Here is an 11,949-nt window from a genome sequence, read left to right on the forward strand (position 1 = left end):
GTGTGTCTGTCCCAATTTCAAAACATGTAAAAAGGTAAAAAGGCAACTCTACCCTCCCAGAGATTTCTTTCTATCCCTCTTCACTGGGAAAAAAAAAGATGATGCTTAATCCGAATTCTGGCAGTGGCAACACAAGCCCCTTTCTCACCCATCCTTAGCTATTCTAAACATTTCACTTCTTGCTGAAACACTGCATCTTGTGCTGTTGGCCAAATATCAAAAGACAAAGGTGCTGCCTTGATCCTGCTGCAGACTCCTTCCTTGGCTCGCCTGGTCCTGTCTGCCTTGTTCAGCTCTCCCTGGCACCATCTGCTCCTTACTCCTGTGGCTTTCCTTGCACTGGCTGGCAGGCCATGGCTGATATATCCTGGAGACAAAGTTCATGAGTGCTATTAATGACAGCTCCCGAGGGCAGCAGACGGACCACTGTGGGAGTTCCCCCTGCTCTTGGCCAACACCTTGTGTCAAGGGCTAAGAATAGACCACATCGGAAATGAGCAGGCAGGACCTAGGGACACCTGCCCCAGGCTGCCCCATCGCATGCAGAACAGTGCGCAGGTCCCAGGAGGAGACGCTGCCATTGTGAATCCCTAACACAAATCCTAGGACCCCAACTACTGCTAAAAATCATTCTCACACCAATGAGGACAAAGAAATAATTTCCCTTTAGTATGGTGCCAATTGGTAGCCCAGTGCACATCCCTCTATAAGCAACATTTGGCCATCTCTCACGGCGGACACAGACAACCCATCATCTGTTAGATGAGCTCCCCTGGTCTGTTTGTCCATCTTCAGCATAGCTCTGGGATCCTCGGGCTAGAATGGGCTCGGGAGATTTGTTTTAGCCACAGACTTCCTAGGGGCTTTCCTTCAGACCTAGAAAGATCAGGAAATGTCACAGGCTGATTCAGGGTCCCCACTGTGATCGTGGATAACTCACTTCACCTCTCGGTGCCTTGGCTTCTCCATCTGTAAAGTGGAGAGAAAGAAGGCCAACCTCTTTCTTCTCTCCTGCTCAGGGATGCTTGGAGGATTCGTCATTGTTGCCTGTAGCAAAGCCGTCATACGAGAAAAAGTGGTGACCTCATTTCTTGGGAAATGGAACCACAGGAGGAGAGAGTGTTTTCTAGGTGCAGTGGCACCTGGAAGCCAGAGGATGAACAGGGAGCACAGCAGGACAGGGAGGAGTCTCACATACCTGTAGTTCTTAGAGACTTCATAGCACTGTGAACCCAGGTCAGTGGTACCCTGGTCAGGTGACCCTTGGTCACCTATCTTGAGCCGGCCACTTGTAATTCTAACACCAAATCTCCTGATGTTAATTCTTCCTAAAGTATCAGAGAATATATGGAAGGATGCATTTGAAGACTGATATTCATTGCGCTTTGGGCAGACAAGAGGAGTGAATGGAGAGTATTTAGAGACTGTTTTTAAGGTGGTTGAAAGCTCTTCAGGAAATCTCTCTCACCTTTGTTCTCCCTTACAATCTTTTTCAATCTTGATGCTCACCTCATCAAATGGACTCACCTTCTCTTTCTCTCTCTGCAGAGTACAGAAAAAGAAAAACACCGAACCTTTTTCTTTTTAAACAATTGTTCCATCTGCCAAAATGTGGGTCCCAATGGTGGGTTTTCTTCCCTCCCTTGTGTGCTTTGAGCGGAACCTGCAGGCAAGGGCTCAGAGACAAACAGAGCTGGAGAATAGCACTATTTTTTTTTTGCTAAAACAAGGTATTTTTTTCTTATAATTCGAATTGGAAATGTCACATTGAATTTCTTTTTCTTTCCTTTTTTTTTTCTTTTGACTATGGTTTGACTGTTATCAATTCAAATACCAAGATACACTCTGAGCAAGAACACAGACCTGTCCTGAGAGCCTCTGCTTTTCTTAGGACCTAACCTGGAGTGAGGGCAGGTGGGAGCCCAGGAGGCACTGGGGTTCCAGGAGGGCCAGCCGTGAGGCTGATTTTCTATCAGCTCCGAGAACCTTCTTGGAAAGAAAAATTCCAGAAGCTTCAACTGTTCTGCATCAGTCAACCTGGCTCTGGCCTTTTCCTTGGAGTTCAGGTGTATTTTGATGTAGAAGTTCTCACCAAGAAAAAAATGCCCCTCCTGGAACTGTCCCTAAACGAGATGGAGCTCGCACGAGCAGGTCTCGATGGCTGCTGCCAACGTGTCCTGCTCATTCCCAGCGGAGCCCTGACCAGAACTCCTTTCCCGCCTGCTCTGACCCTGCTCTCTGAGGTTAATATTATTGTTTTGACAGCACAAGGGACGAGATCATAGTCTGGAATTCAGGAATGACTTGTGCTTGACCATGCATCTGACTGTTCTGTGGATAGGTCAAGTCCTGCTGGGATGGTTTATTTCCACAAGGTATTTCTGATAGTAACAAAAGGAGAGAATACGTGAGACCTCATACCTGATTCTCCGTTCTCATCAGCACCCGCTTTTGACTGGGATGGATGGTGAATGAACTGTCCCAAATTTGAGAACAAGAACTTTGAAGATGGACACGTGGAGCCACGGGGAACAACAGGACTCAGTAGTTGGGTAGGAAGAATGGTGACGAAGAGGAAGGCTTCCAGAAGTATGCGGGAGGAGAACACTAGTGGCCATCTAGGCATTCCTTCCTATACTCTCCGGGGCAGAAATAGAAAAACGTATTCTTTTCAAACAGAGGAAATTGATTTTATGGAGTGACGTGCTTAAGCATTTTTTTAAAACAAAAGGGTCAGAGAAAACATCTAAAGAAAGGAGAGGCACATTCTCAAGAACAGATCATGTTATTGGAAGTAAAAAATCCAGAACTATCCTTCTACAGACCTAAGTCAAGTCACTCTTAGGGCCAATTTCTCTTTCTGTAAAATGAGAAGAATATCGTTTACCTACCTCACAGGGGTGTTGTGAGGATTAAGTAATCACGGCTGGTAAAGCGCTTTGAAGATAAAGGTATTACGGTGATCAGGCTTGCTTCCTGTTTAAAAATCTAAACACCAATTGAGCATCTACTGTGTGCAAGGTGCAGTGGAGGAAGGGAACACGATCCAGTTCCTCCACTCTCTTTTGATTAATGGATATATTTTAAAAGATTCCCAGAGGACAGAATAACAGAGTTGTCTCAGTGTGGGTCAAGAAAGGAGTTCTCTTTCTGCCCCAGAAAAGCTACTCTCCTTTCCTTCTCAAATATTTAGACAAGAAGGAAGGGCTTTAAATTCTTTGGCTTCCATCAGAGAATGGTCCTGTGGGAAGCAAACAAATACTGGTTGTTCTACTTCCTTTGAGGGAAAATGAAGGCAAATAGCAGTGAAAGTTCCTTGTGACCAGCACATATGGTTGTATTATTTCAGTTATTCCTTCTAGGCTCAGCTTCAGTTTTGCCATAGCCTTTTTCTTCTGTCTTCAGACCCAGAGAACAATTCACTTATGCTGTCCTGGAATAGCTGGGGATTTGGGGTTGGTTGGTTTCCTTGGAGAGTCTGGTATACTGTTGTTTGCTGGAAAGTCTTGGCTTCCAAAGACAAGGGTCTTTACTCAAAAACAAATCAAAACATGCGACTGCCATTTTTTTTTTATTTTTTTGGTGGGAGGAGTTTTCAATTTCTTAGCTGCCTCACATAAAGCAAAGCCTTTTAAAATTTCTCATTCATTTTTCCATGTGCAAATAGTTCTTCCCTTCCCAAACATACTCAGTGAACCAAGTCTGGATTCTAAACTGTAGCACATATCAAAGGATTCAGATGATGTGTACAGTGCCGTGCTGGAGGTTCACAAATTTCTACAAAGAGCCAAACCACCTACTGCACTAAGCAGGTTGGAATTCCAGCCCCAAATCGAAGCTTTCTGGAAATGCTCCCAGAGCCTTTTAGCTTTAGGAATGCCCTTTCAGTATTGCTAGGGCAGTCTCCCTGAATCCTCAGAAATCTTCCTGCCACAGAAGAACATCCTCAGAAGCCAATGGGGGCTTCCTCTGTGTATTAGAACCAGAGAGAAGCCACTTGTTATTTTGAAAATCATTGTATGATGCCAGCCTTTAAGGAAAGAAAAGAGTTACTTTCTTTTCCTTTCAGAGGGAAGAAAGACCGAGAGAAAGGGAAGGTGATTTGATTTGCTCTTTGGTTGCTAGAAGAGACATGAGACTCAGAGGTCCCTGGTGGCCTGTACCTTGGACATGGGACTGCAGAGGCCCGTGGTGAGTTTCCTTAGGCAGCTGAGGTAGTGCTGAGGCGCTAAGCTCCTTTCCTTTCAACCAACCCCGGGCTCAAGGAAAGGGGGGCCTCAGTTTGGTGCTGCCAACTTGCCCAGATCATCCTGAGCGTCTCAGCCACATCTCTGCCCCTCTCCAGCCTGTGTTCACGAGCGGCCCCCGACGTTGATTCCAAAAGGCCTGCCTTCTTCGAGGCCTATGCTTCCACGCACATTGCTTCAGGTCAGAGCTGTCTGTCCAAATGCAACCGCTGCAGCCTTTTCACTTGCCTTGACACCACTGTTGCTGCATGCTTCCACCAAATATACCCCCACCCCTGCAGGAGCTGTCATTTCACCCCCACTGAGAGGGTCTCCAGCATTGCCCTGGGCCTCCAGCATTGCCCTGGGCCTAGCCTGCCTAAAGCCCAGGACAGGCTCTGCTTCTTCCTTTTTTTAAAATCCATGTGCCTTTAAAAGGCGTGGCCGTGGGGCCTAGTTGAGCCTTTACGGAAGTGGAGGGCTGGAGAGAGGAACAGGTGATGTTACTTAGGCAGTTGGGACACTCACTGATAACCTGTGAAGCTAACGTGGGCCAGTAACTGAAAATGCTGTTTTCCCAGCGGCTGGGCTGTCTAGGGCATTAGGTCTTCAAAATAACAACAATCCCTATGATGTGGTTGCTCACATCTCCCCCTGCTGACCGCTAACCTCATGGCACCAGCTCATTACTGATGGCTTCGTTTGTGTTTGAAATTACATTGATTTTTAAATGCCAGAGAGGGAGAGAGCTGAAAGCCACGTGAACTCTGAGATGATCTGAGATTATGAAATTGCTGTGAGTTATGCAGAACAGAGTGCATGACCATATAACTATATCCAAAGCTTATTGTTCCATCAAGATACATAAATGTGCCGGTGTTGGGCGTATTATTTGTATATATGCATATGTATCTTTTTCTTAAAGGGCTGAAACAGTTTGATGAAACAGTATTCTGATGTTTAGGGCTCTTGCCGGGCTTGAAATTGACCTAGTCTGGATGGCTTTTTCCTTTCTCCCAGGCACAGGGCCATGAAGGAACCCCTGAGCTGGTATATGCCTTCATTTCCTCCATAAGTGACAGAAAGCCAATAGCAGGGTTCTACTGGGTCTTGAGAGATTCTCTAGTTGCTACCAGTATTCTCAGCAGATTCACAGAACAACCTTGGATCCCCAGGAAGCAGCTTTCTAAACAACTCCCTGGAAGTTCTGGAATTTGAATCACACTGAGTTCATCTGATCCATTAGTGCAGTAGTCACCCCAGTAGGGAAAGAGAGGGGAGTGTGCTGTGGACAAGTAAGCTTGGATGTTACCGCTCTGAGACCGGCTGGTGGTAGATGATCTTTGGCTGCCAGGATCTCTGGCCAGTGACAACCAAACCTGCTCTCTCCAGCTCCCCTGCACCACCAATCTCTGCAGGCGAGTTGGAGGCTGGCCCCTTGAAGCCATGAGGACTTGGGGAAAGTATCTCCTCTGCCTAAATATGAAGTCCTCCTGGCATCTCTAGTATACAGGGGACGCTGCAGGGCAATTGCTTTGCGGGAGGCAGAACGCATTTTTCGGCAGCTCTGGGTACCTCCCCACAGCAGCGGTAGCGTTGACAACTCTGGGGTCCTCCAGACAGACTTCAGCAGAAACCCAGGTGCCCACAGCATGAAAAGTCACCCAGAGCCCCTTCTGCCCTCGGACAGAATTGGCATGACCTGGAGCGACACGGTACTTGGTTATGTGGGAAAAGAGCGTTTCAGGTGAGCTGGAGGAAGCAGGTGCTCATGCAGTGGGACACACTGAACCGTAAGTTTCTTTCTGGAGCAGGGTCTGATTCTGAGCCTCCTCTTCTGGCTGGAGGAGCAGGGGAGGCCACCTGCAGTGTTGGGATCCATGGTCTCTGGATGTTTCCGATCCAGGCAGGGGCTTCATAACAGTCTATCTGGAAGACCTGGTGTCAAGTGTGAGGCGATCACAGGGTCTGTCCAAGCCTAAAGAAACCCTTTCAAGCCCAGATCCCCAGACGTAGCTTTGGATCCCCTCCTCTAAACTGTCACGCCTGCACAGCCTGTGTTTCCTGACACTCAGGGTGTGGCATATGGCCAGTGGCTCCAGGCAGTCATGCCAGCACCATCCTTCCGGTCTCCTACCCTCCATCTCTTCTCCCTTCCCCAGGCATGGTAGCCCCAGTAGTGAGGGCAGCAAATTGACTCTCTGCTTTCCCTACGATGGCCAAGTACATTCCAGCTTCCACAACCCCTTATCTCCAGCCCTGACCCCCATTGTACACAGTTTTCATTCTTTTTCCTTACATAGACTCTTTTGTGACAAGACATATTTTTAAGAAAAATTTTTGTTTTGTTTTTCTGGTGTAACAGATATTGGCTTCTCGGGGTAGGAAGAAAGAAATATGAAAAGGACATGGGAAGATGACAGTGCCATGCTGGAAGGGTTGATGATGCCACCCTGCCTTCTACCTGGTGGTTTTCTTTTACTTTAAAAAATTGCACATTTGTTGCAGAAAAAAAGTTGGGGGCTTGGGGAGTAGGGAAAGAAGGCAAGAAGGAAGCAAGGAAAGAGAGAGAGAAGGGGAAGAAAGAAAGGAGCCCCCTTGGGTGTCACTGTCGTCTCCTGATGTCTGGGGCTGCCACGGTGGTTTGTTGTTTAAAGGAAATCCATTTTTCTCCCTGCAGCTGGGCTGAGCTTTCCAGCACTTTCCAACTCTGTGTGTGCCTGAGAACAGGCCACGAGGTCCTGGCTCTGGCATCACTGACTTCACCACACAGGGTCATTTTGGGCTTCTCTTGTGCCTGGTCACAGGCTCTCTCAACCCCTCTGTCTGCCGCAGGGAGGCAGTCAGCAGAGGCCAGGAGACTGGAATCCAGTCTCTCTTCTCATAATGATGGTGATTTTCATGGGCATTTTTTTTGGGATTTGCTTGGCTTTTCTTGGATACGTTTCTCCCAGGAAGCTTTTCCATGTTCACTCCGTAAGGCTGAAGATGCTGCTAACTGATGCTCTCTAAAGCAAAACTAGTTGAACTTCTCAGGTAATTCAAAGCCTTGAGTACATACAATTTGTAATTTTCCCTAAAGGGCTAGCAAAATAGTCTCACTGCTCCTGTCCACCCTGAACATTGGCTGTCTGACAAACAGGTTTGCGTATGTATTTGCGGGTTTTCAGAAAGCAGAGTCATAAACATTACTTTTGAGATTCCAAATATTTCCCCCCACCACCACGCCGAACCTGTGCTTGAGCAGGCATGCATCTATACAAGGAAAGGTTGAGAACTTGGCATCTCCCAGCTAATGGCGGCTGCCCCTGTTCCTCTTCCAGTTTCACTAGGACAGGAAGTTTGCTCACTGTCTGAAGTTTTAGTCACCGTATGAAACTCACCCTTTGCAGCTGGGATTCCTTCCTTCTTCCCTTTGCCTCCATGTATCTGTTCCTCATGGTTAGCTCTTACATCCTGAGAAGAGCTGAGTGAGTAGAATACAGCTTCCAAAGCTCATACCATGTTTTCCTTTACTCTGGAGTTTGCTGGTGTTAAAAATAGTCTATAGTGAACCATAGGCTGAGGAGAACGCCTGTGAGCTGGACCTTCCTAGATGCAGGTTCATGACCACCTCCTGTTAACCAAAGTCTCGACCTAAAAGGCTAGAAATGACCTGATTTCTAGCCCCCATCTCTCTGGGGAAGGTCTCTGTGGAAGTGACTTAGCCAAAGTTTTGGGGGAGGGCTAGAAGGTACCTTGCCCTTGATCACCCTCAAACTACACAGGTATTGCTTATTGGCACCCTGTGTGACAGGTCAGGGAGAGCCCTTATGCATGTGATTGATGACACCCTATGTAATTAATGCACCCTTCGGATGGGGGAAGAAGCCCTTATTCTTAATTAACTTAACTGAGCACCTAATACATGCAAAACATCGTCTTTGCCCATAGATAAAGCTGAGAGGGGAGGGAAGTACTGAATGAAAATTCCCAAGCTGTAAAGAGTAAGAGCAAAATCTTCACTTCCCACTCCTAGCAGCTCAGAGTGCACATCGCCATTTCAACTTCACCTAGTACAGTTGCTGAACTGGTTCTTGGAGACTAAGAACCTTAGATGAGTGGAAAGGCAGAGGCGTGGAAGCCAGCAACATGGGCAGCGACCACTGTCCTAGAACCACAGGTGAAGACTCCCAGACACTCCAGTCTGTTATTGTAGGTGTGCGGTGGAAAATAGCCTAAGAGGATATGCAGGGGAAGAGAGGGGGTGGTGAGGTGGCTTTTCTGTTCCCATGAAGGGGCTAGGGAAGCCTCCTTGCAAATGGAGAACTCTTCTGGCAGAAGTCTTTTGTTTGGCCCTGTTCTCCACATGGCAAAAGCAGACTTGGGTGAATAATTCAGATTGTCGGAAAGTGATAGGAATCATTTATTTTCCTTATACTGAACTTGGGAGCATCACTTTTGGTGTAGACAAGCATCAGAATTTGAAAACTGATTTTAGCTAAAACCTCCAGTTCAAGGAAATAAGCATATCACAGAGGCTATTGGGTGGGACCCCACCCCACCCCACCCCACCCCACCCCGCCCCACCCCACCCCACCCCACCCGATAAGCACCCTCTTGTCTTTGAAAGAAGCATTGGCCCAGGTTTCGGAAGAAAGGTCCCAGCACAGGGAGCCATTTTGATCCTGGCCCCAGGTCTCCCTATCCTGTCACCACCAGCTTGGACAGTGGAAAGTAAGTCTTCAGACCCTGAAGTTCACACCAGCATGGCCAGTTGACCTCCCTTGTCCAGCCCAGACCTAGAGTCAGGAAGGACAATGGCTGGAGAGAACGCTGTGCCCCTGTATCCCCCACATCATGTTCAGATCTTCCTGCCACAGATACAGGTTCCCCATTCCCATGTGGGACGTGGCTCCCTGCCTGGAAGGAGAAACCTAGGAAGGAGTATTTCAAGGCCGGCAAGTATGCTAATAAAAATTAAAATGCCATTTAATATCCACTCTGCAGTCCTCCACTGCCTCCTCTCCTTTTCTGGTTCGTCAGCGGCACATTTAACTCTTGGTGCTCCAGATGGCCAATGACTTCCATTTTCTTGGCCAGACTATGAGGATGGAGTAATGTTGACTGAAAGTCAACACCCATGGTTCTCAGCTATGTGGACAGATGTGGACATCTGTCTGTCCTCATTAATCTAGACCTGGTGCTATTTGTGGCAAACTGTGCCTATGGATGTAATTTCCTTCATTTACTTTTTCTTTCTTTTTTTTTTCCTAATGCATTGCAACTGAGTAATTATGCTAGAAAGACAGATTTCCATGTAGGACTTTCCTTAGCACAAGACTTTTGTCCTTTTTTTTTTTTTTTTTTTTTTTTTACTGTTTTAGGAGAGCTGGGTTTTCAGTGTCTGAGACCCCTTATTTTTAAAAGAAAAAAAAAGAAGCTATTTTTTCTTTTCTATTAGCCAAAAAGAAAATCGCATTAAAAAGAACAACGTCATGCTCTTTCTTCCCTCTCTCCCTGCTGAGTTGGAAGGGACAGATGCACATGGGCTGGGAGCTTTTGAATCAATTGCTCAAAAGACTTTTCTGTTCCCCCACCATGGTGAGGTCAGGGCAGTGACAACAAACAATTTAACTTCTCAAACCTTGTGGTGCCTTTTCTCGTGGTGCTTCTCTGTTGTGTAACTCCACTCAAGGCGGCCACTTGCAGCAAACAGCAATGCCAGCAAATGGTATTATGTGCCAGTGCAGTAAAAGACTTTAATGTATAAATATATACATAGATATAGATATAGATATATCACTATAGTTATATAACTATATAATTGAGGTTCTGATGCAGCTTTGGTGGGAGTTGATCATTCCTCTGCAAAACTATATACTGCTCAACTGGAACTAATGGTTCTCTTGAGGGTATTGACATTTGGGAAAGGCACAACAGATGAGATGGGTTACTCTCCTGTGACAAGTTTTCTTCTTCCTTCTTGTGAAAGTTGCTGTCTCCATAACACAGAATATTTGATAAGGGAGCAAAGTGCAGCTTCTTTTGAACTTCCTTTGGTGCTGATATATATTTCTTTTAATTCTTTGTTTGTTTTGCTTCCCCATTAGTGGCCAATAAGCTGCTTTCCCCGAAATCTTGACTCACCAATCAAAGGTGGCAGGGGACAGTTTGGGAATAAGAGGCTGGAAGTTGGGCATCCCTCACGTCGTGTCCTGACTCAGTTTCCCCTGTGACCTGCATACGTCCCACACATGGGTTCTCCATCTACAATGAGTATCATAATATTTACTTACCTCATGGGGAAGAGTAACTTAAAAGAATTAACTTATGATACTGAATCACTAGATCATTATTAATTTGGAGACAGCAACTTGACATGTTTTTAAGATTTTGTTTATATGTTGCTAAGATTTAAATCTTGAGGTTTTGTTTTGTTCGCCTCTCGTTTCTCCATCTCTGCTATGTTTTCTGTCCTGCCTTTGGCAATACCTTAAATATTCTGTAACTGATGGAGATTCACCTAGGGCGTTGGGTAGTGCTAATTTCTCCCAAGGGAACAACATCACTAATACTGTATAAGGTGCTAGAATCAAACCTCATTTTATATACTTTGGTTCTTAGAGAAAAACAAAACATGCAGAATTCTTTCTGTGAAGCCTTACTATAGATTGCTATAGCCAATTGTTTATCCAAAAAGTGAGACAGAGAGAATAGAAAATAAAGATAAGATGCAGAGATTCTGTATAAAGTGTAACGAAAAGACCTTTGCTATTTCTTATGTTAAGGTAAATTATCATATATATATATTTATATACATATATATATATATATGCTTGAGGCAGATAGAATGGAAAAATGTACAGTATGGTCATCCTTATTTTGTCAGTTAATTCACAACTTTTAGTATGTGTGCAAGAGAGGTTTACAGTGGAGATGGGATAAGGGATGCCCAGTGTGATATGGGAAATCAATCATCTTTCTGTTCTGTTCCACATCTTATTAGAAGGAGTAGGCTGAATGAGTGGAAAGGGGAATAAATCAAGACATAAATGTGCTTTTTAAATGTTCTGAGCATTGACGTTATGCTTTTGTGTTGTGTCTTCTTTATTCCAAGGTTTCTCTACAGTGCTGTAAAAATGTCCCCTGCCTAGGGCGTTAACCAATAACGTTTACCTCAAGAAAGCTTAAAAAAAAAGAGGCAGTTTTTTTCCTATCTCTTAAAAAATAGTGTCCCTCTAACCAAAAGGTGAGGCATTTCCACAGAAGTTCAGCAACAGAAGAGAACCATTTCTGAGGCTTTCCTTCATGTCCCCATCCTTTTCCACCGCACCCCACCCCCTTTAGTTACTAATGAAAGAATCCAGGAGATGAGTTTTGACCAGAAGTGGATTAGGGTGTGATAAAAGTGTATTATTGGTGAATATAAACTTTGCCAGAACTAGCGGTGTGGGGTCCTTTCAAAGGATGGCTGTGTACTTCAGATGTTTCATGCTAGCATGTGTGTGTGTGTGTGTGTGTGTGTGTGTGTACTGTATATGTGTTCCAGTGTATGAAATGTCTGGTGGACAGAGAACAAAATACCGCAAACAGAAATGAACAGGAAAAAATATATATCAAATGCTATTTTATCAGATGATGCACTTGTTCACCTTGATGAGAAGCCACTGTTTCACAACTATGCAATCTTCCAGTTTTTCTCCCCACCCCTTCACCTTAGATTTCCAAACTGTTTTCCATA

Source organism: Nomascus leucogenys, chromosome 4, assembly GCF_006542625.1.
Source record: "Nomascus leucogenys isolate Asia chromosome 4, Asia_NLE_v1, whole genome shotgun sequence".
Taxonomy (NCBI): Eukaryota; Metazoa; Chordata; class Mammalia; order Primates; family Hylobatidae; genus Nomascus; species Nomascus leucogenys.